Raw genomic sequence first — 26,683 nt, forward strand, 5'->3', positions numbered from 1 at the left:
GCCTTGTATAGTTTTAGCAAGGCTTCCCTATTTTTATACTCCACTCCCTTAGAAATAAAGGCCAACATTCCATTTGCCTTACCTACTACCTGTTGAATTTGTATGCTAGCTTTTTGGGATTTATGCACGAGGACTCCCAAATCCCTCCGTGCGACAGCTTTCTTCAGTCTTTCTCCATTTAAGTAATATTCAGCTCCTTAATTTTTCCTGCCAAAGTGCATAACCTCACACTTTCCCACATTATATTCCATCTGCCACATTTTGTCCACTCACTTAACCTGTCTATATCCCTTTGTAGACTCTTTGTGTCATCCTCATCACTTGTTTTCCCACCTATTTTTGTGTAATCTGCAAACTTGGCAATAGTACATTCATTTCCCTCACCCAAGTCATTAATATATATTGTAAATAATTGTGGCCCCAGCATTGATCCCTGTGGCAATCCACAGGTTGCCATCCTGAAAATGCCTCCCATATCCCAACTTTCTGTCTTCTGTTAGTTAGCCAGTCCTCTATCCATGCTGATATACCACTCCCAATACCATGGGTTCTAATCTTATTAAGTAACCTTATGTGCAGTACCTTATCAAAAGCCTTTTGGAAATCAAAATATATCACACCTACTGATTCCCCTTTATCTATCTTACTTATTAGCTCCTCAAAGAGTTCTAATAAATTTGGCAGGCATGATTTCCCCTTCATAAAGCCATATTGACTCTGCTTGATTATATTAGACATTTATAAATGCTCTGTTATTACATCCTTTAAAATAGACTCCAACATTTTCCCAATGACAGATGTTAAGCTAACTGGCCTATAGTTAACTGTTTTTTGTCTCCCTCCCTTTTTGAATAAGGATGTCATATTGGCAGTTTTCCAATCCTCTAAGGATTCTTGGAAGGTTACTACCAGTGCATTTTCTATCTCTGCAGCTATTTCCTTTAATATCCTAGGATGCAACCCATCAGGTCCAGGTGATTTATCGGCTTTTAGCCTCATTAGTTTCCCTGGTACTTTTTCTCCAGTGATAGTTATTGCATTTATTTCCTCCCCCCTACCCATTTTGCCCCATGATTATTTAGTATTTTTGGTATGCTATTAGTGTCTTCTACCATGAAGACTGATGCAAAGTATTTATTCAACTCCTCTTCCATTTCCTGGTTCCCCATTATTATTATTTCCCCAGCCTCATTCTCTATGGGGCCTATATTGACTTTGGCCTCTCTCCTTTTTATATATTTAAAGATGCTCTTGCTGTCTATTTTTATACTACTTGTTAGTTTACCCTCAAAGTTTATTTTCTCTCTCTTTATTATTTTTTGGTCATCTTCTGTTGGTTTTTAAAACTTTTCCAATCCTCTGGCTTATCACTAATCTTTGCCATATTGTATGTTTTTCTTTTACTTTGATACTATCCTTAACTTCCTTGGTTAACCATGGTTAGTTTCTCCCCTTCCTACAATCCTCCTTCTTCAAAGGGATATAGCTTTGTTGTGAGTCATGAACTACTTTCTTCTGCCATTGTCCATCAACCACCTTTTCTGCTAAACTCCTTTCACAGTCCACTCCACCCAACCCTGCCCTCAATTCTTTGTAATTACCCTTATTTAAGTTAGCACAGTTGTTTCCAAACTAAGCTGCTCTCTCTCAAACTGAATGTTAAATTCCACCATGTTATGGGCACTGTTTCCTAGAGGATCTTTTACTCTGAGATCATTTATTAAACCTGCCTCATTACACATTACCAGATCTAAAATAGCCAGATCTCAGGTTGGATCCACAACATACTGATCTAGAAAATTGCCCCGAATACACCCTATGAATTCTTGGTTGTGGCTACCTCTGTCAATTTGATTTTCCCAATCTACATGGAGATTAAAGTCACCCATGATTAATATACTGCCATTATTACATGCCCTCATTATTTCCTGATTTATTCTCTGTCCGACGGCATAGCCTATAGGGAGCCTATAGGCCACTCCCACCAGTGTCTTCTTCCCCTTGTTATTTCTTACCTCCACCCATATGGATTCCACATCTTCCAATGCAAGATCATTTCTTGCTATCTTAGTTGTTCCATCTCATATTAACAAAGCTACCCCACCACCCTTTCCTTCTTGCCCGTCCTCTCAAAAAGCCACATACCCCTGAATATTTAGTTCCCAGCTTTGATCTCCTCGAAATTATGTCTCTGTAATGGCTATAAGATCATACTCATTAACTTCTATTTGCGCAATTAATGCATTTATTTTGTTCCGAATACTGCATGCATTCAAATAAAGAGCTATTAATTTTGCCTTTTTACCTTTTTCCCCCCTTTGACCCAATTTTCTGTTTCTTAATGCTTTTTAACTCTGTCCCTTCCTATCACACTCTGGGTATCATTATCTAAGTAGCTGCCCTGCAATGCCACCATATCCTTTTGCTTTGTAAGCCAACTTAGCCCCTCTCCAGAACCCTCCCCCCCTCTATTTAATTTAAAGCCCCCTATATACCCCTATATACTCAGAGGGTTGTGAATCTTTGGAACTCCCTTCCTGAAAAGGTGCTGAAAGCAGGGTCTTTGAATAATCTTAAGGCAGAGGTTGATAGATTCTTGGTAAGCAAGGGGGTGATGGCCTATTGTCGGTAGGTGAGTTGCAGATTTCAGCTTACTATCAGATCAGCCATGATCGTATTAAATGGCGGATCAGGCTCAAGGGGTTGAATGGCCTACTCCTGCTTGTTCGTATGATTGCGAAATCACTCAGCGCCTCTCACTTATTTGACGCTCAACCTACCATTTTATGTTTTGCAGGCCCTGTTAATGCTTTCCCTAAAACAGTCTCAGATCCATGAGGAACTCTCCACTAACACTATTTAAAGACGCCAGCGGAAGTCTTTCAGGTGAAATGTTTTAGACTTTAATTTGCTGCTGCAGCGGCTGCTGCTAAGGGGAGGTGATGGAATAGTGGTATTGTCACTGCACTAGTAATCCAGAGACCCAGGGTAATTCTCTGGGACCTGCATTTGAATCCTGCCAACGCAGATGATGCAATTTGAATTCAATAAAAATCTGGAATTAAGGCCTGAATTTTCAGCTTGGCGCGCCCAGGAGAGGCTGGGAAATGAACCCTCGACTAGGATTTCACGCATGCACTGAAAAGCTGAGCTGCTGGGAGGGGGGCGGGCAATAACATCAGCGCGGGCGAGTGCTGACAGAAAGCACCCTGAAGGCAGGGAGCTGTAGACACAAAACCCATTTAATTAAGATTTTAAAATCAGGAAAAAAACGTCCAAGCATCACAATCAGGCACCTGAACATATGGAATATAAAAATGCTGTGCAAAGATTTCTATTTTTTAAAATTTAATAATGGAAACTTCATCCCGTCCTTGGATGAGGTTTGATGAAAAATGTAAAGGCCACCTGGCCGATTCACCAATCTGTCAACCATAAGGTTGGAACAGCTACATAAAAAGACAGACAATTGCGCCGTTAAAGGGTTTAATTGCGCTATTAATTTTTAGCGGGTGTGCTCCCGACTTTTGTGTGCTCCCGCCAACCAAAATATCGCACAAGTGCAGGATGACGTCGGGACACTCGCCCAAAGTCATCTCATGCGAATTCAAGCTTGATTGGGTCGGGTACGCACCCGTCCGATCAGCATAAAATTCTAATGATGACCATGAAACCATCTGGCATACTAATGTCCTTTAGGGAAGGAAATCTGCCATCCTTAGCTGGTCAGCCTACATGTGGCTCCAGACCCACAGCAATGTGTTTGCCTATTAAAATGCCCTCTAAAATGACCTAGCAAGCCACTCAGTTGTATCAAACTGCTACAAAAAAGGAATAAAATTGGATGGACCACCCAGCATCGACCCAAGCACCAGAAACGACAACGGCGATCTCAGTCCTGTCAACCCAGCAAAGTCCTCCTTACTAACATCTGGGGATGAATGCCAAAAATTGGGAGAGCTGTCTCAAAGACTAGTCAAGCAACAGCCTAACATAGGCACACTCACGGAATCATACCTAACAGATAATGTCCCAGACACCACCAACACCATCCCTGGGTATGTCCTGTCCCACCTACAGAAGAATTGGCAGTACAGTGATATACAGTCGGGAGGGAGTTGCCCTGGGAGCCCTGAACATTGATTCCGGACCTCATAAAGTCTCATGGTATCAGGTTAAATATGGGCAAGGAAACCTCCTGCTGCTTACCTTGTAACTGCGTCCCTCAGCTGATGAATCAGTGCTCCTCCATGTTGAACACCACTTGGAGGAGGAACTGAGGGTGGCAAGGGTGCAGAATGTAGTCTGGGTGGGGGACTTCAATGTCCATCACCAAGAGTGGCTCGGTAGCACCACGATTGACCAAGGTGGCCTGAATCCTAAAGGACACAGCTGCTAGGCTAGGTCAGCAGCAGATGGTGGGGGAACCAACAAGAGGGAAAAACATGCTCGACTTCATCTTCACCAGCCTGCCTGCTGCAGATGCATCTGTCCACGACAGTAATGGTAGGAGTGACCAGTGCCCAGTTGTTGTGGAGACCAAGTCCCGCCTTCACATTGAGGATATCCTCCATCGTGTGGTGTGGCACTACTGCCATGCTAAATGGAATAGATTTCTAACAGATCTAACAACTCAAGACTGGGCATCCATGAGGCACTGTGGGCCATCAGCAGCAGCAGAACTGTACTTGAATATAGTCTGTAACCTCATGGCCCAGCATATCCCCCACTCTACCATTACCATCAAGCCAGGGGATCAACCCTGGTTCAATGAATAGTGCAGGAGGGCATGCCAGGAGCAGCACCAGGTATACCTAAAAATGAGGTGTCGACCTGGTGAAGCTATAACACAGGACTGCTTGCGTGTCAAACAGCATAAGCAGCAAGTGATACACAAAGCTAAGCGACTCCACAGTCAACAGACCAGATCTAAGTTCTGCAGTCCTGCCGCGTCCAGTCATGAATAGTGGTGGACAATTAAACAACTCACTGGAGGAGGAGGCTCCACAAATATCCCCATCCCCAATGAAGGGGGTGCCCAGCACATCAGTGCAAAAGATAAGGCTCAAGATTTGCTACAATCTTGAGCCAGAAGTGCCGAGTGGATGATCTATCTCGGCCTCCTCCGGAGGTCCCCAGCATCACAGATGCCAGTTTTCAGCCTATTCAATTCACTCCACGTGATATCAAGAAGTGGCTGAAGGCACTGGATACTGCAAAGGCTATGGGCCCTGATAATATTCCGGCAATAGTACTGAAGACTTGTGCTCAGAACTTGCCACGCCCTGGCCAAGCTGTTCCAGTACAGCTACAACACTGGCATCAACCCAGCTATGTGGAAAATTGCCCAGGTGTGTCCTGTACATAAAGAGCAGGATAAATCCAACCCAGCCAATTATCACCCCATCAGCCCACTCTCGATCATCAGTAGTGTAAAGGGAGGGGGTAATCCACAATGCTAATAAGCGGCACTTGCTTACCAAGAACCTGCTCATGATGTCCAGTTTGGGTTCCAGCAGGGCCACTCAGCTCCTGACCTCATTACAGCCTTGGTTCAAACATAGACAAAAGAGCTGAACTCCCAAGATGAGGTGAGTGTGACTGCCCTTGACATCAAGGCCGTATTTGACCAAGTGTGGGATCAAGGAGCCCTAGCAAAACTGGAGTCAAAGGGAATCAGGGGGAAAACTCTCCACTGGTTGGAGTCATACCTAGCACAAAGGTAGGTAGTTGTGGTTGTTGGAGATCAGTCATCTCAGCTCCAGGAGATCACTGCAGGCATTCCAAAAGGTAGTGTCCTCAGCCCAACCATCTTCAGCTGGTTCATCAATGACCTTCCTTCCATCATAAGGTCAGAAGTGGGGATGTTCGCTGATGATTGCACAATGTTCAGCACCATTCGCAACTCCCCAGATACTGAAGCAGTCCATGTCCAAATGCAGCAAGACCTGGACAATATCCAGGCTTGAGCTGACAAGTGGCAAGTAACATTTGCACCACACAAGTGCCAGGCAATGACTATCTCCAACAAGAGAGAATCTAAGCATCGCCCCTTGACATTCAATGGCATTACCATCACTGAATTCCCCACTATCAACATCCTTGGGGTCACAATTGACCAGAAACTGAACTAGATTAGCCATATAAACACTATGACTACAAGAGCAGGTCAGAGGCTAGTAATGCAAGAAGCTTGACACCATCCAGGATCAAGCAGCCTGCTTGATTGGCAGAACATCCACATTCACTCCCTCCACCACCGACACAGAACAGCAGCAATGTGTACCAACTGTAAGGTGTACTGTAGGAGTTCACCAAGGCTCCTTAGACAGCACGTTCCAAACCCATGACCATTACCACCTAGAAGGACAAGGGCAGCAGACAGATGGGAACACCACCACCTGGAAATTCCCCTCCATGTCACTTGCCATCCTGACTTGGAAATATATCACCGTTCCTTCACTGTCGCTGGGTCAAAATCCTGGAACTCCCTTCCTAACAGCACCGTGGTTATACCTACATCACATGGACTGCAGCAGTTCCAGAAGGCAGCTCACCACCACCTTCTCAAGGGCAATTAGGGATGGGCAATAAATGCTGGCCCAGCCAGCGAAGCCCACATCCCATGAAAAAATAAAAAATGTGTTAGTATAGGTACTGTGTACTGTGTCGTTGATGGAGCTCTGAAAAGCTGTTAGAGTCAGAGGGAGCAGTGTTGGACATTTGTAAGGAATTGAGTGGAGTTTGAAGTAAGCTCATGGGGCTATAGTTGCAGTCGCTTTCGGGTTGCAGCCTGACAGGGAGATGGAGCACAAGCAGCTGAGGGGGAAGTTGTGCGCAGTGAGGAGGTCTGTTCTCAATACATGGCCGTACCTACTTAGGGTTTTCAAAGAGCACTTCTCCTACCTCCACCTTGGCCATGAACAGTGTTTAGGGTGGCTAGGATTCATAAGGGAGGTGATTTCTGAACTGTACCACCTCCTCAAAGCAGCTAGAGAGCAGAGCGTGGACAGCACTCCCATAGGCATCAAGTTTACAGTGGCCCTCAGTCTCAAAGCCACGGGATCCTTCCAGATATCACCAACATATGTCAGTTGGCCGTGCATCGTTGTATCAGGGAGATCACTGAGGTCATGACCCTGTACACAAGGAGAGGGGACATCATCATCTTTTACTTAATCAGAGAACTGCAGGGGGAAAAGTTAAGTGGCTTTGCAAGGATAACGGGATTCCGAATGGTGCAGAGAGTCATTGGGTGGAATATTCCCAGTGCCGTGGGGGCGGGTTCAAGGTGGGACCAGGAGAAGTTTGGAGAAATATGCCTCGGATCAGCAACCTGAGCCGTTTCTTCAAAATGCCCAGTAGCGGCAGGGAGCCAGTCTGCATAATTAAATGCCAACTTATAGGCTGTTTGAGCAAGCTGCTGGGACCTCTTCATTGAGGGCTAAGCTCATCAGGTGCTTGAAGGTGGCTTGGCAGAGGTCAGCTCTAGGGAGTCCACAAGACGTGCCTTTTAAACCACCTTCCAGAGCCGCAGCCATCAATGGGTCTACCAGTGATGGTGACGATGCTATCCTCTCATTGGGCCTGCAGCCGCAGGGTCCCACCCCACCTGTCTTTAATTGGATGGCAGACCAGGAGGTGGCATCTTAATTGGCCACCTCTGGGAACATCTTGCAGGCAGATGATTTGAAAGTCAAAGGAAGAACTCAAATGATTCGGAATCATGCTCATGATTCTAAGAGCATGACTGTATAAACAGTTCTCTCTGGGTGCCATATGTCAACAGGGAGATGTACCAGAGCTGTAAAGGGTGTCACTCCTCTAAAGTGCAGTTGGTGTGCGACCTAGCACAGAGCATCATGTTGGTGAATGCCCACAATCACAACATCAGCCATGAAGCTTTTGTCCTGTGCCAGTCAGCTGTTCCTGCCATATCCAAGCCACCAAACCAGAGGCTGGCGGCTTAATGGCAAAGGCTACGTGCTCAACATGTGGTTCATGAACCCTCTCTGCCACCCAACCACATGCCAGTAGCGCATGTACGATGGAAGCCATGCTCCAACCATAAATGTTGTGGAGCAGCTATCAGTGTTCTAAAATAAAGGTTCCTCTCGGTGGAGAGATCCACAATACCATCTGAGCATGTTTCCAAATTCGTGGTGGTCTGCTGAGTACTGCACAACCTGGCTCTCATAAAGAAGCCACTCTTGCCACCAGACCTTCAGCGAGCACCATGGGAGGAGGAAGAAGAGGAAGAAGAAGAACAGGAGGAAGAAGGGAGGAGGCCTCCAAGATCCCAAGCTGTCTGTGAGTGGCAAATCATACTCCAGTTCCCTTGAATGCCTCTCCACATCACCATTGCTCCACAATTCCCCACTTTACCATCCCTCTGCTACACAACATCGCAACATCCTTCTGACAACAGTAGGAGGACAAGTTCAGCCACAAGACTTCCCCTGCAGATCAGCCAAAGACTTGTAGGTAATGTTCAGGATCACATTCCTTTACTACTGCTGAAAGCAAGGACTTCCTGCTTCCCGTTGTTTAGCAAACAAGGCTGCAACACTGCTGATCTGAAACAAGGAGTTGAGCTCTTGATGGTTCTTTTGGATTCAGGGTGTCGAGCATTGGTCCATACACTATGAGGAGTTTGTTGCTTTAGGATAAGTTATATATTTGTTGCCAGTGGAATGAAAGGACACTGAAATGAAACCTCTGTGCGTTCAGTATGTTTTTTCCTGTGTTACATTTCTATATACTTCCAGTTATTCAGCCAAGGCAGGCACATCACCCAACAAATTGCAGCACACTCACTGACATTCTTTACTCTCCCTTACAGGACAAAGTGGCACCTAACAGGCGGAAGCAGCAGAGAATCAGCAGACACAGGCATAGCTGGATCTCCTGAGCCCCTTGCAGAGGGACCATCCCACGAACTATTAGACTAGCAGTGACTGAGGTCATTGCAGCCAATGTCACCGAGGACATGCAGGATGGTGATATATCTCTGCCTTATGCATCTTCTTAAATTCCATCTCACCCTTACCCTGCTATCTAGCATGAAGTGCAAACTACCGATGGTGTTATCATGAACATCTTGCTCTCCACCCAAGCCCACTATTTTTTTTAATTTATTCTTTCGCGGGATGTGGGTGCAAGGTCAGCATTTGTTGCCCATCCCTAAGTGCCCTTGAAATGAATGGCTTGCTAGGCCATTTCAGAGAGCAGTTAGGAGTCAACCACATTGCTGTGGGTCTGGAGTCACATGTCAGCCAGGCCAGGTAAGGATGGCAGATTTCCTTCCCTAAAGGGCATAAGAGAACCAAATGGGGTTTTTACAACAATTGACGATAGTTTCATGGTTCCATTATTAATGAGACTGGCTTTTAATTCCAGATTTTATTAATTGAATTTACATTCCACCAGCTGCCATGATAGGATTTGAACCACTGTCCCCACAGCATTAATCTGTGCCTCTGGATTACTAATCCAATAATATTACCACTATGCCACCATCTCTGCCTTCCCAGACCCCAACCCTGCCCTTCTTTATTTGTGCTTTCAATAGATACCCAAGATACTGCCACCTGGCAGTTATTTACGAACATATGAACATATGAATTAGGAGCAGGAGTAGGACACTCAGCCCCTCCAGCCTGCTCTGCCTTTCAATAATATCATGGCTAATATGATTTTAACCTCATATTCCTGCCTACCCCCTTGCTTATCTACTCTGCCTTAAAAATATTCAAGTACTCTGCCTCAGCCACCTTTTGAGGAACAGAGTTCCAAAGTCCCACAGTCCTCTGAGAGAAAAAATGTTTCCTCGTCTCTGTCTTAAATGGGTGACCCCTTATTTTGATACAGTGACTCCGAGCTCTAAATTTCCCACAAAAAGAAATATCCTTTCCACATTCACCCTGTCGCGTCCCCTCAGGATCTTATATGTTTCAATCAAGTTGCTTCTTACTCTTCTAAACACCAGTGAATACAAGCCTAGCCTGTCCAGCCTTTCCTCATAAGATAACCCGCCCACACCTGGTATTAGTCTAGTACACCTTCTCTGAACTGCTTCTAATGCATTTATATCTTTCCTTAAGTAAGGAGACCAATACTGTACACAGTACTCCAGATGTGGTCTCACCAATGCCCTGTAGAACTGAAGCATGACCTAACTACTCTTGTGTTTAATTCCCCTTGCAATATAGGATAACATTCTATTAGCTTTGCTAATTACTTGCTGCACCAGCATACTAACCTTCTGCAATTCATGAACTAGTACACCCAGATCCCTCTGCAACCTCCCACAACCGTTGGAGCCACCACTGACCACATTAAATTAAACTGAATGACTTTAGGATGTGGTGATGATGTATTTATGATGGCGTGTGTGTGTGTGTGCTGATACATTAAGGAAGTGGATGTAGTGATCGAATATGTGCTACTAATGAAGAGGTTTTACTGATTAATGTTAAACAGCTCCTGGCACCATTTTGAAGAAGAGCAAGGGAGTTTTTGTTTATTCCTTCACAGAACGTGAGCATTGCTAGTGAGGCTGGCATTTGTTGCCTGCCCCTAATTGCCCTCCCTGCCATCCTAACCAATGTTGTCATGATAATGAAGGAAAAAACATCAAATTGTGTCTGGAAATATTGGACTTTAAAAATAAGGCCTGTGTTTTTTTAAAAATGCACGCATGCCACTGGCTGGAATGCTGCAGGGTAACTCCCTAAGAGGTAATGGAACCCCACCCTGTTGCCAGACAAGGTACTTCTAAAGACATCCAGAAACTAATTGCTCCCTCTGGTAGAGACAATGAGACAAAATGGGAGATAATTATCAATTCATCAAGAAATCCTGTGAGCAATGCCCAGACAGATTTGTGAATTCACTTCCCGGAATATATAAAGAAGAGTTAAAAGTGAGCTGAAAAGCTGCCCTGGTGTCTATTGGTGGGTATTCAGAGAGGTAGCAATTGCTGGAAGTTTGACTCAGAAATAGCAGCCCCGCAAATCATCATTTGGCAGTTATCCTGATCTCTCTACCGAATTCAACAATATTGGAACCTCAAAACCGGCTATTCATCTTCCGGAGTCAACTCTAATGGGACCATGAAACAGACTATTCATCTACTGGAGTCAATCCTACTGGAATCTTGAATCACAATGGCCGCAACACTCAGTCACCTACTCCCCACGTGTCAAGGACTGTTTTATATATATTTTTTCACTTACTTCAAGTTAAATTCTTACTTTTAACCTGTATGACTGTATATGCATATGTTTTATCCTTTCTTGCCTTTAGCAGTTAATAAACCTACTCTTACCTTTAACTCAAGAAAGCCTGATCAAATTGGTTCCTTCAAAACCAGGATGACTGGGTCTGGGAAAAAGGTATCGCAAAAAGGGATCCTTTTTAGCTTAAATCTTGTTGAGACCAACAGAGTGGGGGGTGGCAGGGGTGGTGGGAGAGGGAGCTGAATAAAGGCACGGAGCCAGTTCATCCCTCCTCACCCGGGGCATAACAATTTGGGGGTATCCCAGCCAGATGGTGCCAAATTGAGGGGTCTCGTCTGGATCAACAACTTTGGGGAATCTCACCTTGGGGTGGATCATAACAATATTTATCCCCTCAACAAATATTACTAAAACAGATTAGCTTTACAAATAATTGGTTGGTAATACAGAACTTGAATATTGCTGAAAAAAGACATTTTGTCGTAGCTTTTCGTCTTGCACTCATCAGGACAATTGAAAGGATGCTAATGTCTTTTTTCAGCAATACTTGTTGGTATCTCAATGCTGTGTGCAATTTGCTATGTCTCTCACATTACAACAGTTCCCACATGTCAAAAAAGTGTTTCATTGGTTGTGTAGTGCTTAGGGACATCCTGGAGTCATGAAAAGTGCTATATAAATGCAAGGTTTTTCTTCCTTTTTCTCAGCTGGAATAGCATCAGAACCAGGTGCTTTTCCCATTTGTCAGCAGGTGGATTATTGATAGTCTGTGATAGGGAGGGTTGTTTTGAAAAATATCATAGATCAAGCACTCAGGCAGCTGGCCGATGACATCAGCATTGATAGCTGATTTCTCATTTAGCAAATTTTCAAAATGATCAGCTGTTTTTTTAGGATCAGATTTTTTTGCCCGTGAGGAGAGTAGTTCCATTTGTGCTCGGAAAAGGGGAGGAACCACCAGATTGTGAGTCCATATACTGTCTGAAGTTTATTATAGAAGCTCTTGTCAGAATAAGACTGCAATTCATCTGCTGATTTGCTCCACCAGGTGTCACACATAATCCTTAATTATGAATGTCACTGGCTCGCTTCTTCATGTCAATGACTTCTCCTCGTTCCTGATGAGATTAGTTGTTATTTGTCATCAAGTAATCTTTTATTTCATCATTATTTGTATCAGAGTAGCCCTGAGCTGTGGTTCAGTGGGTCACACTCTTACTCCTGAGGCAAAAGATTACGGCAATAAATTCCACTCCAGATCCAGTGAGCACAAAAATCTAGGCTGATACTACAGTATAGTACTGAGGGAATGCTGCACTGTTAGAGATGCTGTCTTTCAGCTGAACTTTTTAACCAAGATCCTGTCTCTCCACTCAGGTAAAAGATTCCATGGTGCCATTTTGAAGAAGAGCAGGGTAGTTAACCTAATCAATATTTATCCCTTAATCAACCAAAATGAAACAAAAGACTATCTGGGCATTATCACGTCGCAGTTTGTGGGAACTTTCTGAGTGAAAATTGGATATTGTATTTCCTACTGTTGTGGTATCTTTGACAAACGAACCACAGGAGGCTCAGGTACAGGTTACGACCATTTATTCGAGCAATTGCAAGGAGAGAACCGTCTCAAAGCAGCTTGATGTAGCATTCTACCAAATTACAAGTATACAGCTTATTTATACATTACTGATCACGTTCAAGAACATTGTTCAGATTCCACTCTTGGCAGCATATAGATTTATGTTAAAAATATATCTCTGGTTCTAGGTACATACATCCCCTTCACCCAGGCAGAGCCTTATCCCCCTGTCTCAGCTGGGACCATTTGTCTTTCCCTTACCTGTTGAAGAGCACACTTAGTCTATCTTGTTTTCATCTTCCATCTTCAGTCTGGCTCCCAAGGTCTTTCTGGTGATTGCAGGCCCTAAGGGTGTGCAAGGTTCATCTGGTAACCCTTAACTGTTAATGTACTTGACGGCACTGGCTGCCTGGAGATTCTGAGTAATTCCCTTTTAATAAATTCTTACTGTATTCCCCCTAACAGTACATTACAACAGTGGCTACCATTGAAAAACATTTAATTGGTTGGATTGGCTCCAATAACTGGAGGCTGTGAAAGGTGTTATATAATTTTTAAAAATTCAATCATGGGATGTGGGCATCGTTGGCTAGGCCAGTATTTATTTCCCATCCCTAATTACCCTTGTTCAGAGGGCATTTAAGAGTCAACCACATTGTTGTGGGCCTGGAGTCACATGTAGGCCAGACCAGGTAAGGACAACAGATTTCCTTCCCTAAAGGACATTAGTGAACCAGATGGGTTTTTACAGCAATCGACAATGGTTACATGGTCATCTTAGACTTTTAATTCCAGATTTTTATTGAATTCAAATTCTTGAATTGAATTCAAATAGCTGATGTTCTTTTTCTTAAGATGTAATCATTCAAATGCCAGTGTTTGAACCAAGGATAAATCCAAGATATCTTTATTCCAATTGGCAATTATAAGATGCTTTTGATGATAGTAATGGTAGTGTATTGAAAATTACGTCGAGCATTTTGTCCACTTAAGGCTACCATACCCATATACCAGTGAAGGGAGTCTATAAGGTGAATAAAGGAATCCATATTTTTACAAGATGCACTGCTGGAACTCACCAAGACTCCTTAGACAGCAACTTCCAAATGCATGACTGCTACCATCTAGAAGAACAAGGGCAGCAGACACATGGGAACATGGAAGTTTCTCTCCAAGCCACTCACCATCCTGACTTAGAAATATATCGCCTTTCCTTCACTGTCACTGGATCAAAATCCTGGAACTTACTCCCTAACAGCACTGTGGGTGTACCTACACTACATGGACTGCAGTGGTTCAAGAAGGTAGCTCACCACCACCTTCTCAAGGGCAATTAGGGATGGACAATAAATGCTAACCTAGGCAGCAATGCCCACATCCTGTAAATGCATAATAAAATGCTTTAACAACACATGTAGTTCTGATTCTGAATGCTTCTTACTGTTTCTTGCCAAGAACTTCACAGTAAGGGTGTGCTCAACACATTTCCATAGGAGTAGAAGGCAAGTACCGCTGTAATTTCCAATGGACACTTTGCCAATGATGTCTCGCCAGGTTTGATTGCCTAACACAGCAGAAGCATTAAAATCACCAGGGTTAGTGATTTTGTCGTTCTTCAGTACCTAAAATTCTAAACTTTCATTGAACTTTGATCTTGTTTGGGTTGATTGTGTTGGGTGCAATCAGTGATAATGTTGGCATGACAGTTTCCAGCAAGAGACAAATTTGTATCATCAGGTGGTCATTCATACCATTGGGAAGTCCTCAAGTTTGTCTATGATACTGGACTTGACAACAAAGTCTTACAACTCTCCTTTTTGGGCCAACCTCTCCAGAAGTTAAGGGACAGTATTTTATCATGGGTTTCAGGATCCTGAAGTAGGGACCAGAGGGGTGACCTGAGGCTGCACTTGCTGGGAATGGAGCTGGCTCAGCTACTTTCCTGGAGGCAGCTTCCTAATCGGTTGCCTTTGTGCTCACTAACCAATTAAGGATAGTGAAAGGGATATAGATGCTGCTTCCAAACCCATGACTGCTACCATCTAGAAGGACAAAGGCAGTAGACACATGGGAACCTTGGCAGCCACACCAGGAGAGACCGGCACTGCTGAGGCAGCTTAGGGATAGAGAAGGTACCTCAAAATGGAGGTGTCCTCAGTCAGGCAAATAAAAGGTTTAAAACTGTTGAATGGGCAGGTGTTCTGTGTACAGTCCTGCCACTGGAAAATTTCCCCAGTGCAGCTTTTCACTATTTTCTCAGACACCCCATCCCAGCCAACCATCCTGGAGACTTCAAAAACTCTTCCCAAAGTTTGTGCCAATTTCTTTATACTGGTGAGCATCAGCAGGATGGGTTTTACATGGTGTTGCAACGACTATATTATATCTGTTTAATTATCTGCAATCAGCACAGTGCTGTGTTCAGGCCTATTAGCTCACATTGATCGTGAATATTCAAACATTCCAGGCAAAAATGCTGAAAGAAAATTTAGCTAATTGATTTTGGATGCATTCGACCACAAAAATGGATTTCTCACAGTGTGCTGACTAGGGAACAGAGGAGTGGGGAATTTTTGGAGCACTTTTTCTAGCCCAGTCCTCTTTTGAAGCAGGTGAGCAGTGATGTCCTAAGGTTAACCAGGAGGCTGCTAAACTCTGGTGGCACTTCATTCACTGAAGGACAACACCATTGCCTGAGCTGCGGGCCTGAACCTGTGTGCGGGTTAGTAACCACAACTTCCAGTATAACCTCAGTCATTACCTGGGATGACCAGCAGTATCCAATAGACAAATAGCGAAGACTTGAGCTCTCCACAAAGTCTAGTTACCACTCCCTTCTTAGCTGGAGAAGTTAGTATGTCTGCCTAATACATCTGTTTGAGCGCAGGGTTCCTCGTTAACTGAAGAGGTGTACCTGTACACAAATCTCTCCTGCTTTAACCTGTGAACTGATGCTGCTTCCCAAGATGTGGCTGCTGCCGTGAACAAGCAACTGCCACGCAGCCATAGTTGAGAGTTGTGTAAGCAAAGATTGGGGACAGCTTGAAGGGATACATATGCCCCCAATGTCAACTCTTCTGCTTAACACTGCACCCCAATATATTAACTGATATACTAAGGTAGGGTCTACAGTGATGATGTGTGTATGCTTATCTAGTAGGCTTTAGGGGAGATTAAACATTTCATCTCTCCTCTCCTGACTCTTGTTTATTTATGGTTGCAGTAGTATAAGGGTCTGGCACATATAGGGTTAACGTGAAACTGATGCAAAACCCCCCCACATAGTGATGTAAGAGAACACATAACCTGGACCTGGGGATCAGTCTAGTGTTGGACAGAGCCATGTGCACAAGCAAACATGGAGCCAGCTCCTAGCTGGAACTCTTTACTGTATATATGTACATAGTTATTGCAGTTAATAATTAACCTACTTAAGACCACAAAGAGTTCATTGAACTTACTGAACACCCTACAACATGGGGGCATCGAATGCAAAAACCCAAAATCTCACAAAAAATGCAGAGAGAAACTAAAATCCTGCAATTCTAAATAAAACTATAAAGACGCATTCTGACATGAAGAACAAATATACATATGAACATACAAACAAGGAGCAGGAGTAGGCCATTTGGCCCCTCATGCCTGCTTCGCCATTTAATAAGATTAAGGCTGATCTGATGGTAACCCCAAATCTGTATCCCACCTACCCCCTTGCTTACCAAGAATCTATCCATCTCTGCTTTAAAAATATTCAAAGACTCTGCTTCTACCCCCTTTCCAGGAGGAGGGTTCCAAAGATTCACGACCCTCTGAGAGAAAAAATTTCGCCTAATCTGTGTTTTAAATGGGCGGCTCCTTATTTTTAAACAGTGACCCCCAGTTCTAGATTCTCCTACAAGAGGAAACATCTCTCCACATCCACCCTGTCAAGACCCCTCAAGGATCTTAGATGTTTCAACCAAGTCGCCTCTTAATCTTCTAAACTCCAGTGGATACAAGCCAAGCCTGCCCAACCTTTCCTTATAAGACAACCCAACCATTCTGGTTATTAATCTGGTAAAGCTTCTCTGAACTGCTTCCAATGCACTTACATCCTTCCTTAAATAAGGAGACCAATACTGTACACAGTACTCCAGATGTGGTCTCACTAGTGCTCTGTACAACTGAAGCAGAAGCTCCCTACTTTTGTATTTAATTCCCCTCGCAATAAACAATAACATTCTATTAGTTTTCCTAATTACTTGCTGTACCTGCAAAGCTTGAGAAGCAGATCGCAGAGAGAAACCTTCAAAAAAAGGCTTGGAAGCTAAAGGAAGAAATTTAAAATTCCTCACTGCAGCATAAGACGCCACGGGATCTCGTGGACGTCCAGCTTCAATTCCCAGAGTACAGAGTCAGCACATGACGCAAGGGTGAGCTAAAGCTTTTAAATTCCAGGGTAAACCAAGTCCTGAGAAGCTGTTAAATAGTTCAGTGGTCAGAAATTGCCATTTAAATACTCCATCAGAGAAAACAGACTCCTAAGTGATGCCTGAGCTCGCTCCAAGGAGAAAAAAACCCCTCAATTAATTCAGAAAAACCGCACTAAAGAATAGGCTTTAAAAACCAACAATGGCCAGGATTCAATGCTTTTGTGACCCTAAAGCATGGCACTGAAACAGAGAAGTCTGCAGCTGGTCGATCCAAACAGCCATTTTTAAACTTTCTGCAAGGCTGACAGCAAGCGCCAATGTAGTGGGGCCCCGCCAAAACAAGCAAGCACAGGTAAATGCTTTGCCTTTAAATGAACAGCAGGACCCCCAGAAGCAAAAACCAGTTCAGACCAGTACTCTTATTTCTCAGTTTTTACTGGTATTCCATTTTAAGTTATACAAAACCATTTCGGACCAGTATTAGAACTTCCCAGTTTTTACTGTCTTTTCCTTCTGTGCCATTTTCAATTTCAGCAACTTCTCAAAGCTGAACCTACACTTCAAAAATTTTTAACCATGGATCAGAAATCCACTCTTCCAAGGCCCAGATCAATCACATAATTGGGGTCTTTGGAGAAAATGATTCCTTAGATACGTGATTGCTTCATGTCTGGATAAAAAGACAGAAGCTGAACAAGTTAACACACTGCTTTACTTGGTAGGTCCAATAGTGGACAACATTATTGCTAGACAAGGAATCAATGGGTCATCAGCTAAATTTGAATAAGTATTAAAACCATTTGATGTTTATTCTAACCTAAGAAGTAACAAAATCTTTGAAAGGGCTAAATTTAACAAGTGTGTCCAGCAGCAGGAAAACCTGTTGACTCATTCGCTAATGATTTGTACAGGATGGCTGAAGGCTGTGAATATGGAGACCTAAAATCTGAACTTATCAGGGATAGAGTCGTTGTAGGAGCAGACGATGCACTCTCAGAATTGTTGCAAGCGAAGAACGAGCTAACCCTTGAGAAAGCTATCCAGATTGTTCGGCAGCCTGAACTCCGTGTGTAGCACAGGTCTATTTTAAGAGGAGAAAGTAAACCGTGGTACAAAGGAAAGCCCGTAGTCTAGTTAGTCAAACAGCACAGAAGCAGGGACACTCCAGGCCAAGGGAAGCAATGCCATAATCGACCAATAGAGCGACCATGCCAGTGCTGTGGAACAAAGCACCCCCACAGGTGAGATCAATGTCCTGCAATTTCAGCCCAAAGCTTTCACTGTAACAGAATTGGACACTTTGGCAAACTTTGCAAGGCCAAAACATCTAAATGCACACAAGGCCCAAAAATGATTCACAAGGTCAGGTCTGCGCACCAAGAGGACACATAGCCATGATCTTGGGTGAGGTCAATTTTCCTGGATTTTCATTTTGGAATGCAAACATTATGGCTCACGGCCATTGCACAAACTTTAATTTGGACACTGGAGTCAGTGTTGCGGTCTAGACAGACAGAGAACCATGGCTGGTGACCTAATGGCTGAAGCCACCCACAACACACCTACATGGAGCAGGAGGCAGATGTCCCTGTAGGTGACAATGAGGTACAAGGATAAAAGAATCCAAGAGACCCTGTTCATGGTCCACAAACAACACTGTTCATAACTAAGCTGCAAAGCCTGTGTTGAACTTAACCTTCTACAAAAAATTGACAAAGTCAACAAACAAGGGCCTGGCTCCAAGTATAAAAGGGAGTTCCAAGATCTTTACAGGACTGGGATGACTGAAAAAGCACGTACAAGATCACACTGATGATATGCCTATTCACGCCATGAAAGACTCCACACCCACTCAGGAAAAAAGTACAGCAGCAGCTGGATGCGATGACAAACATGGGAGTCATCTCCCCAGTCACACATCCAGGATAGTCCTCATCCGTATTTGCGTCAACGTGACACAGCTCAATAAAGCCGTAGCCAGAGAAGTACACCCAATGTGGACGAAAGCCTGACTAAGCTCTTGAAGAGCACAGTGTTTTCTAAGCTGCATGCCAACGTGAATTTTGGCAACTTCCCCTTGATGAAGAGTACAGGCTGCTGACCACAGTCATTACCCACTTCAGCAGATTCTGCTTTAACTGCCTGTCATTTGGAATCACTTCGACACCAGAAATATTTTAACATACGATGCCGGTTTTGCAGGGCCTACAGGGGATCATTTGCCACATGGACAATGTATTGGTTCGTGGAACAAAGGTGGAGGAACATGACAAGAGACTCACAGCGGTCTTAGAGCACCTGCAGGAAGCAAGGCTGACTCTGAATGAGCTTGATTTCTGGGCCACATCATCAGCACTAAAGGCATCATGGTGGACCCACAGAAAACTAAAGCTAACTTTAGTCCTTGATTCCAGACCAGCGAATTTTGGGAATGATGATGCAGCTGGCAAAATTTTTACCAAACTTTTGCACAAGTCACAGAACTTTTGAAGCATCTGCTTAAGAAAGACCCATCATGGTACTGGGGCTCACATCAATAGCAAGTATTCACTTGCAAGAATGTGATCCTGCACTCCACTGACATTCCTGGCCCACTATGACCCATCCCTGCTCAACACCAGAGCAGCGGATGCTTCATCAACAGGCCTTGGAACAGTCTTATCCCAGGAGCAACTGGATGGAAGCCTCCTCCTGGTTTACTACATTTCCAGAGGGCTGTCAGACATAGAGATGAGATTCGCTATCATAGTAATAACGATGTAAACTATATTAACTTGACATACATTGGATAAAGACTTGGGGAGAGGTGTAGTATAAGGGTCACAATATAGGGTTAAGGTGGGACTAAGCACAGTACCGCCCACACATCAGCATTAACCTGTAAAGGCTTCACCATATCTTTACCCCAATTAATCTTGTCATTTACTGACATCAAACCTATCATCTTCCTATAACCATGGAATCCTGACCTTGAGCATTTTCTGGATCCCCACTTCAGCCACGGATTATTCCCAGCGTAAAGAAATATTTACTGATGTTGACCATCAATTTGCCCATTCGCAATCCTGACACTTTTCCCTCTTGTCCTGTTTTCCCACTGTAACTAAAAATACTGTTCTGGGTTCACTTTTTCTATCTAATTACTCCATCCTGTATCTCTGTAAGGGAGGGACCTTATGAGATATTGCTTTAAGGTTGTCTAATCATTGCTCTTTGCATAATGTTGGAGATGAGCCTAAACAGTAAAGACTGGCATTTATATAACTGCTTTAGCACAGAAAACAATCCAAGTCCCTTCACAGAGGAGGAACAGACCCGGATCAAGAAAGTGATTCCGGCATGATGTGAGTTTGGGTGTTTGTTGAGGGCAGGTTTAGGTTTGGACGTGATACTCCCATGTTCGAATAGCCGACTGTTTAAGGAACAAAGATATTGTGCCATTCACAACCTCAGAATGTTCCAAAGCAAGGAAAGAATGAGAGAGCTGATATCCTGGGTAGAAACAATACTTGCATTTATATAGCACCATTAGGACATCTTAAAACGCTTTACATCAGATGAATATTTATTGAAGTTTCATCACTGTAATAATGCAGGAAACATAGCACTAATTTAGACACTGCAAACATTCCCACAAACAGCAATGTGACAATGACCAGATAATCTGTTTTAGTGATGTTGGTTATGGAATAAATATTGGCCAGGACACCAGGGAGAACTCCTCAGCTCTTCCTCAAATAGTCCCATGATATATTTCACATTCAACTGCTAGACTAGAGATCTCTTTTGAAATGCAGCAGCTCCAACAAAGCAATGGCTTCTTGTGACTCCACTGAAGTAGCAGCCTAGATTATTTGTTCAAGGCTCTAGACAGGAGTTTGAACCCAGGATCTTCTAACTCAGAGGCAAGAGTGCTATTAACTAAGACAAGGCTGTACTTGACGAACAACTGCTCAAATGAGGTCGTGGGGAGGCATCTGTGGAAACGTTGCAGACTATGAGTCAGAGTGTTCAGGCAAGGAAGGGACAAACTCAAAGAAAATAAAGCAAATGTTGGCCTCAGTGTCAGTCTGGAGTATTAGGTCATTTCCTCGTAACCCAAAGAACAGTTCCACGCAGGGAGGTCGCAGGAGAACGGACTAAGCTACACCAACCACCGAGCGAAGCTAAGGAGAATAAGCCATGGAAATCCCTCTGCAATGGTAATGTCAGTGAGCCAGCAGGAGAAACTGAATCAATGGCCATTTAGAAGGTCAGGTTATCACCAAGTGGCACGACTGGAATTAGCTGAGATTTCGCAAATTGTTTCTGACAGGAGAGAGAGTTTAAATCCTTCCAAAGCTGCTTATTGCAGTAGAATAAATAAATAAATGCACGGTGTCCCCTGGTACAGTAGCTTTGTACCTGGCAGGCGTTTAACTCTGCCTTCCAAGCTTCAGTGTTCATACAGTGCTCAATAAGCAACAACACACATGCAGTTTGAGATGTCAGCCTTGGCTCAGTGCCAACATTCTCACTTATATTCATAAAGCCTGTGGGTTCAAGAGGCACAACAGAAATTTGAGGCCACTATCTAAGCTGGCGCCCCAGTGCAATTGTGAGGGAGTGCTGTACTGTGGTAAGATGTTAAACTGAAGCCCCATCTGCCTTTTCAGATGGATATAAAAGATTCCACTGCACTTTTCAAAGAAAAGCAGGATAGTTCTCCCAGTGTCCTGACAAATATTTATCCCACAACCATCATTAAAACAGATTATCAGGTCAGTCATCTCATATTTGTGGGGCCTTGTGTGCAAATTGTCCACTCTGTTTCCCTACATTACAACAGTGATCATATTTCAAAGATAATTTATTGGCCGTAAGACGTTTTGGAACGTCCTGGGGTTGTAAAAGGTGCCATGGAAATGCAAGTTTTTTCATTCACCACCCTATGTCCTATCCTCTGTGTTTCTACTCACTAAGGCTAGCTATGATAGGCACAGTGGATAATGAAAGTACCACATTGCCAGCCAACAGTTCTGTGGAAGATTTGTTTCCTTTGGTCAGCTGACTGTCTGTGTGGAAACACAAGACCATCTTTAAACCCCTAAACTAAGTACTTGAGATATTTGAACTGGTAACTTTTGTTTACCTAATATGAAGTGTGCACTATACCTGTATGGATTTACTTCACTTGGCCAAGCCCAGAGCACTTTGGGCAGTCACAAGGCTTAGGGATTCCCAGATATAAGCAAGACTCTGCTGGAAATTATCCAGTCAAAGACATGCATCTATCAGCATGGAGCCCTGATGATCTTCCTGTTGCTCATCTAACCAGGTTGTTTGGAGTTGAGTAGGAAGAACAGCAACCTCTTCCTGAGAGGTCTACCCTCCAGGTTTCTCTAATGAGGCATATTAGCTGGATAATTATCAACTGTGTCTTGAATTACTCTGGGCCTGCCTGGTTCTGGCATCTGATTGATAATTCTATCACAAAGGGTGAGTTTGTTTTCTAATCTCCCATCACCAGACATGTTGAGGTAAGTTGTACAATCCAGACCAGGGACAGCAGTTTTGGGTGAGCTCTGGTTCATGTTGAGAAGTCAGTCAGGAGATCATTCGAACAATCCAGCCTGGAAGGTTAAATAGGACAGTGAGGTTGTGAGCTGAATAGTTCAGCCTTCAACAAAGGCCAGGTAGGGTTAGGATTGGTAGCTAGAGAACAGGGCTTGTGGCAGGAGTTGAAAACAATGACCTCTATCTTCCTAATGCTTAATTGGAAGATATCTCTTTGTATCCAGTATGGCTATTGGAAAAGCAGCTTGACCAGATGGGGAAGGATCAAGAGAAGTGGACACATATGAGCCAAACAGCACCAGATGGCAGTGAATCATTCCCCTTATATAGTTGTATAATGTACAGGAGCTAACACTGAGTCACAAAAACACTGTACACTACCAGATGAAAATGAAGCATTCCCTTTTACCTGATGCGTACTGTACATATATTGGAGCTGACATTGAGTTACACTCTGGCAAGACTGAATTGACACAATTACGCTATGTGGGAGTGGTTAATCTAAGAACAGATAAAGTATTCCTTAAAATCACTAAATTGTAAAGTGAGAGGTTAATATGTACAGGCTACCAACAACAGAGGAGTTGAGACATTTCTCGGGATAGTAGGTGAGCAGCCTGCACTAACCTCTGAAAACCCGCTGTTTGCTGTTATCTTACAGAGGGAAGAGAGAAATTTATCAAAAGACTTGTACAGCAAGACCACTAGCCTCTCACAAAATGGCTAAATAGTGATGCTTGACCTATCAGCGGACTCTCAGCTCCTCAACACATCTCATCCTTATTTTCTCTGCAAAAGTCATCAGGTTTTGACCGAAACACTTCCACATTCCTTAAGTATGAGGGAGCAAATAATGGCCCCCTTTCATTAGAAATACAAATCTTTTCTCTATATCCATTAGATGCTCCACACCCCCTCGGTTTAGGAGCTCCTTGGCACTGTACCAGCTACTCATTCGCAGTGACTGATCCATTGTTTTCAAGGATGTTCTACATCGACAACTTCTGGTAAAGTTAATACCCCCATTGTTGCTTTCTGAGTCAGCGCAAACCCTTTATTCTTTTTCCTCTTGGAAGCGTGACCTTCGCCTAAGTTGCCTCAGAGCTGGGTGTTCAGACGTCTGCTCCTTGGTTTTAAATGTCATGGGAATAAGATTAGCACAAATTAGCTTTTTGTAAAGCAAAATATTTTATTGGGTGTCCTTTTTTTGGGCTGCCATTAGATTACTTGCACAAAGAGACTGGATTTGTAACCAGTTTCCCCTTAAGCTCCAAACACACTGTTTTGTCCTCTTTGTAGCTGCAATGTGTTGAAATCAGGACTCAATGTGTCATTTCCAACCCAACAGCTTGCCTGCTGTCATCTGTGGTTCAGTAGTAGCACTCTTGCCTTTAAGTCCTAAAGGTTGTGGGTTCAAATCACACTCCAGAGATCTGAGCACAAAATGTAGCATTTTGGAATAGCATTGAGAAAACACTGCACTAGTTGGCATTTATCAAATCAGACATTAAACCAATGTCTCATTTGCCGCCTTAGGTGAATGTAGAGGACCTTACAGCACTATTAGAAGAATAGTTCTCCCCTGTGTCCTGGCCAATATTTATCCCTCAACTACAAACATTATAAATCAAAATCCTGATCATTATTATATTACAGTTTATGGAACCTTATTGTGAACATATTGGCTGCAATATTTCCTACATTTGTTCATTTCAAAGCTGTTTAAAGTGCTTTAGAGCATCCTGTGGTCATGAAACACTACATAAATGAAAATCTTTCTTTCTTTATGCCCACTGAAACCCATTGGTGTGAGGTACTTGCAATTTTGAGGTGCAGATAAGCTTATTAGTCAACAAAACAGGCACTCGTCTATGTAATTGGCTGCTAGGCCAATGTGGGGCTATGGGAATTCAGATCGATTCCGCCATTTAAATGCTGCGAGCAATGTTAAAGGAGGTGTTGTTAAGCAATGGTGGAAGTCAGAGCTGCTTCAGCAAGCTAAACTTCAGGAGTGCTCCCCTTGATTCCAAATTAAAACCACAGGCCACAGCTGGCTACCCATTCTCACGCCACCCTCACCACTCCCCTGCTCACATCACAATTGCCTGCAACACCCCCAGACTCACTTGGGTCCCCATTAGGCAGAGGCAGTGCAAACTACATCAGGATCACAACCCTGTTCAAGTGCGATTAACTTTCTAGACCCCGCTAGTTATTATCAAGGTATTAGACACAGTGCATATCAAATCTTTGTCCTGCTCTAATAATCTTTTTAACAAGTTTTTGAGAATGTAATAGTTAATATATTGCATTTTATTCCATGAAACTTCATGGGTAATGACAGATATGCGTCCTATGTAACAGAGCACGTGCTCTTTTTATGTTTGCTCTTCCCCATTGCTTAATCATTCCGTTATGATGTAGGGATATTCCCATGTCAATCCAAAAATGTATTTCTATTGGCAATGATATTGGAATTCCTTGGGAAGACAGCAGCATTCCAACGGAACATGGGCAGGATAAGGCTGACAGGGTACGGGCAAGGCAGACAGTTGCTTGTTAATAACTTAATGGATTTTACTGCTTGTACCGTAAGCAGTTGATCTGCATAAGCACAAACCCTAGTTTCAGCAAAATCTGTAACTTAATATTTCTTTCGCCACATAAAAGTACTATAAGGGGTCACTTTAATCCAACCCTCCCAGTATGAAACTGATGCAATCCAATCCCCTGTCCATTTTGTGCAGTGCCAGCTTTTAAGTTTGATTGAAAGAAAAAAGAACGTGTTTAAATCGTGTCTTTCATAGCCTCAGAACGTCCCAAAATACTTTACAGCCCATGAACCAGCAATCCAAGGATGACTTTTCTTTGCATTCTGCTACAATCTTACACAGGCTCAGTGACACAAGACACCACTTAACTTCTAAAAGCATTCTGCACAGGGAGCTCCCACAAACAGCAATGTGTAATTGAGAAGATAACCTTGGTTTCTTAATATTGTTGGTTGAGGAATAAATGTTGGCAGGACACCAGGGAGAACTCCCCTGCTCTTCATTATAGTGTCAAGGGATCTTTTATGTCCGGCTGAGTGGGAGAACAAGACTTTGTTTAATGCCTCATCTGAAAGACAGCTCCTCTGACAGTTCAGCACTCCCTCAATGCCACACTGGAGTGTAGGCCTGGATTTTGTGCTCAAGTTTCTGGAGTGGGATTTGAACCTACAACAGATGTAATTCTCAAATATCTATGTGTTCATTTCATTGGTATGATAATCTCACATTCCCTAACAGCTCTGACATACTTTAGTAAGTTATCTGGTGCCACTAGGTCATGCCTGCTGTAAGGACTTTTTTTTATAAAGTATAATGAAAATGATGTTATTGATTTATCTTGTAAAATGGGCAGCTGATTAGATCATGTCTATTTCCCACTAGTCGGATCAGATTAAAATTATCCCCATACCTAAATGTAATACATTTAAGGGCAACTGCTCCAGCCCTGTATTGCCAGTAAGGGCTGCAGTCACAGAAACAACAAATGGGAAAAGAATTTGCTCCAATATTGTCAATCAACCTACAATCGATCAACTTACCGTTAATTTTCAATGCTGGATGGATGTGTCAAACTATTCTTGGATACTGGCATAAAAGATGGCATTTTGAATTCTTTGTTACCCCTACTGTGTTTCAGATCCTCCACATTAGTCCCTCAAAGCTGCATGTGAATATGACACTCATTTCTTTTTGCGAGGGCCCCTGAGATCTGAATCATTAGGTCCTTGAACCAAGGCTGATCTGCAGAGCCTTTGAACTTTGTTGCCGGATCACACTCTGACTCCTCTGGTATTGTTGCACACTGCTCCTCATCCAGTGAAAAACCCTCTTCAAAACTATCCA

This window comes from Carcharodon carcharias, chromosome 6, assembly GCF_017639515.1.
Source record: "Carcharodon carcharias isolate sCarCar2 chromosome 6, sCarCar2.pri, whole genome shotgun sequence".
Classification (NCBI taxonomy): domain Eukaryota; kingdom Metazoa; phylum Chordata; class Chondrichthyes; order Lamniformes; family Lamnidae; genus Carcharodon; species Carcharodon carcharias.